Here is a 4592-nt window from a genome sequence, read left to right as displayed (position 1 = left end):
GTTTGAGATTTTTTTACTTCATCTTTTATCTTTTGAATTGTCATCAAGAAATTAATGGGATCACATTTTTATTGTATCCGGAAGGTTTCAACCAATGTTCTGAAAGGCGACGTCAAGGCGCGTCTAAGCGTGACGCTTGGCCAAAACGTCAAGCCAAGCACTTGGCTTGGAGCCTTATTTGACGGTCTACCGTTGACCGTTAAGGCATGTCGAGGCGCAATTATACTCGCATTGGCGCTCATTATCATCCTTTTTTAATTTTATTATTTTTTTTAATTTTTTGTTGTTAAAAAATTATCAATGACTAATTTTTTCATTTTGCCCTAATTTAAAACAACCACTTGTATCAGAAGACATGAAGGACGAATTAGATGAAGAAGAGGATATTGAATTGAAGTCCGATAAAAAGTTAAATAAGATTTAAGTTCATATACTATTTATTTACTATTTTGTATTTAAATTTGAAACATATTTTTTTGTTGGAAACTTTGATAAAATGTATAACGTTCCTGTAAATCTGTTTTAAATGTTTAATAAGTATTATTTTTAATTATTAAATAATTTTTTTATTTATTAAAAAATAAAATAATATTAAAATAAGAAAATGCCTTTTTACGCTTAAACCTCATCTAAACTCGCGTAACCCATAACTTGACCTCCATGCATCGGCCACACATTACGCCTTTTAGAACACTGATTTCAACTATATTTTAAGATTTTAATGGTCTTACATGGCGGTTGAAATCTTAAACTTCATAAGTTTTATTTTTGGATGTAGAATACTTTGTTCGTTGACTGAATCTCATCTTTCTGAGTGTCGATATTTGGCATTTGTTCATTAAACTCTGAGTTGAGTGAGTGACTTACTATTAGTACGCACAAGAAATATAAAATGAAGCAAAATCATATAGTGAGCCAAACTATTAATTGAACTCATCCAAGGCCTTATGAAAAGTCCAAAATATAAAGTTGGGCCAGCCTTGGTCCAGATCATAAGGAATTTGACGAAGATAGCACTAAAATGGAAAACTCTAATGCGTGGTACTTCTCGTTAATTGGGAAAATTAGCATTTAGCACTGGAGGACATTTGAGTCACCAATCAAATTTATTTATAGAAGCATTTGAATCCTTAAACTTCTCATTTTTTATTTACTAATTATTTATTTTTATTTTTTGGTAGCAAATGGAATGAATTTTATCCATTTTAACAATTAAAATTAAAATTTTCACACAAATACAATGAGGAGCAAATGCCCAAAAGAGAAATAAATCGAATTGAACCAAGACAAGACCCGACATTTCAAACCAAATAAATAGAAACATAGAATTTGCTATGATGTTCCATTTTCTCTCATGTTCCTAACTATACGTTGGCGCGGGTCAGTTCGGTTCGATTCTAAAGAGAACGGAACCGAACCAAAAAATTTTAGTATCTAGTAAATGGTACCATCGGGTCCAAATATAATTATAGAACCGTTCAGGTTCGGTTCGGTTCCGTACTATAATTAAATTTCTTCACATTTATAAAAACATTATATAAATACAATTAATGACACATTCAATGATTTTGGAATGTCAGAGACTAGTAGATTACTTTGTTCAAATGATCGTTACGGTCAAAGTTTCGGTCGGCGGAGGTCACATTGCCGGCCGATGATTGTATAAGTTTTGAAATGTCAGCGAGGCTGCGAGAGTGAGTGCGAGAGTTGAGACAGCATTATGCACTTTAGTGTAGGTGTTTAGAGTTATTTAGTGGGTTGGATCTTTGTTGGACTAAGAAATGAAATAATAAAATGGGTAATTGGGCCAAAAATTAAAAAATTAGAAATGAAACAACTTGCAATCATGTTAGTTATCTCTTCTCTTTTCTATATATATATATCCCAATTGTAAAGGTTGAACCCCAACCTTAAAGATCCCCCACTGTTCGATCCTTGGAGCATCGTGAGAGAGGTTATTATTTGGTTCATTGTAAACCCTATTTTTGTGTGGCTTAATAGATTATTATTTTCTCTTCTCTTTGAATTGATTCACTATATTGGTTTAAAATAGTTCATATTATTATCATGACATCAGATCCTATAATTGAGTGAAAATTGTGAAATTTATAATTGGGATGCCCTGGAAATTGAGGCAGAAATTAGGCAAAAAAATTGTGCAACAATCTAATCTATCGCAACTAAAGATCACTATTCGAACCAAACCATAGATCGGTTGAGAAAATTGAGATTAGATCCTTGTTTAGCAAGTTGAGAAGAAGTTTTCGATCAGGCATGTGTCATCGAACAGCCCCCAGTTATAGTGAGGGTACGTGAGTGATTTTTTCGAGGTGATTCCAAAAGGCAGTTTGTACCTTGATTAATTTTTTATCTTTGGTGGTATTACTTTGGTTGTACATATACTGTGCAATATATTTCAATTGTAATTTGTGGTGGTACGTTGATTATCGTTTGTTTCCTTAAAAATTGGGTGATTTCATTGATTCATAATTAATCATTTATTGACTTTGCAACTGAAAGAGATGATTTACTTCAATTCATTAGTATTAGATTAAATGGTAAAAATTACTCATATTGAAGTAAAATGATGAGAAATTTTCTAAAGGAAAAAAGATTGTGAGATTATGTTAGTGGAACTGTTGTGAAACCTGAAACCACTGCTCAGAATTATGTAACAATGTTAAATAATTGGGAGTCAAACACTGCGAAAATTCTCACTTGCATTCATAATTTTGTTGAGCAATCCATTTGTACACAATCAGCGAAGTTGGAAATAGCAAAGGAAGTTTGTGAGCACTTTCAAAATTTATACACTAAGTCTAACTTTACAAAACGATATCAGTTGGAAATTGATATACCGATTTTACATCAGAAGGATATGAGTATTCTTGAGTTTCGCGCCACTATGAATTCAATTTGAGATAAGTTGGCTCTTACAGAATTAGCAGGTCTAAAAGCATGTGAGAAATATATTACTTTTCGAGAGAAGCAGCGATTACTTCAATTTTTTATGGCATTTTCACATTGATTTTGAGAGACTTAAAGGCTCTATCTTGCATCGCACTCCACCTTCCCTCAATGGACTTGGTGGTTAGTGAACTTGTAGCTAAGAAAATGCTTTGAAATCTCTTGCAAGAGAAGTATCTCTTTCTCCATCTAGCACCTTGAGTGTTGGTTGTACCCTCTAGACTGTCCACACAGAATTAGAATAAAGGTTATGTACGAGTTGCTAGTGATGAGTGTAACTTTTGTAAACAAAAAGGACATTGAAAGTCTTAATGTCCTCAACTATTGAAGAAACAACAACCTCAATCACAACAGCAATCCCATTGTCCCAATGTTAACATAGTTGCCACCATGCCACCTAGTGAATCATCTATTCTTGGAGCACCACCTTCTTCCAATCCCATGTTAACGGACTTAGTAAAGCAGTTTCAGAAGTTTTCAACCACACAGTCACATGCTATGTCAACCTCCACTTATTTAGGTTTGCCATCTCAAAGTCACTCAAATATTTCTTCCTTATGGATATTTGACTTAGGTGCTTCTAAACACGTCATCCAACTCAAAATTCTTTAATGACTTGCATCCTTCTAACTCCTCTATGTCTGCCATGACTGTCGATAGGGATGACGATTGGGCTCGTCGGCTCGGGCAGCTCGTGCTCTGCTCAAAAAAAGCTCGAGCCCGTTCGACTCGAGGCTCAGAAGAACCAAGTCAAGGCTCGGGCCGAGCCTCATTTTGGGGTGCCATGCAAAGCTCGAGCCAACTCGTGTAGCTCGTCGGCTCGGGCTTACAAGCCTATATTTATTTTAAATGAACATAAAAAAAATCTTTTAAAGGCAGCGTGCTACTGCTTATTGTTTGTAGATAGGAAAAAAAATTTCAGCAAAACACTGAGCCTGCCCGCTCGGCTCGGAAAGGTCCAAGCCGAAAGCTCGGGTCTAGCCTATTTTTTTGGTCGAGCTTTTACTCGGCCTTAAAAAAGGCTCGGTCATTTTACTCGAGCCAAGCCCGAGCTTAAAATTTCGGCTTGCAAGCCGACTCGACTCGGCTAGTTGACAACTCTAACTGCCGATGGCACACTATTATCTTTAACAGGTGTTGGTTCTGTTAATATACATAATTTATCACTTTCAAATGTCTACTGTGTTTCAACTCTTACTTTGAATCTTATCTCTATTAGCCAATTGTGCAATTCTGGATACTTAGTTCAGTTTTCTTCTACTGCTTGTCATGTGTAGGATCCTCAATCTCAGAAGCTTATTGGGATAGGCCGTAGACGATGAAGGTTATATGTTCTAGACAATCTAAGACCACCACAAGTTGCAGTCTCTGGTTTTGATTTGTTGTCTTTCTCTTTGAATTCATCGTCTTCTAGTTTTATTTATGGCATTCACGCTTTAGACATGTTTTCGCTAGTCGTCTGAAATTTTCAGTTTCTAAGGGCCAATTGAGAAATATACAAACTTATGACATTTCTTATTGTAGTGGTTGAAAATTAGCAAAATTATCTGCTTTACCTTTTCCTTGAATTATTTTTCATTCTGTTGCACCATTTGATCTTGTTCACTTTGATATATGGGGATATG

This window comes from Olea europaea, chromosome 13, assembly GCF_002742605.1.
Source record: "Olea europaea var. sylvestris chromosome 13, O_europaea_v1, whole genome shotgun sequence".
NCBI classification, from domain to species: domain Eukaryota; kingdom Viridiplantae; phylum Streptophyta; class Magnoliopsida; order Lamiales; family Oleaceae; genus Olea; species Olea europaea.
Note: the sequence above shows the minus strand (reverse complement) of the source record.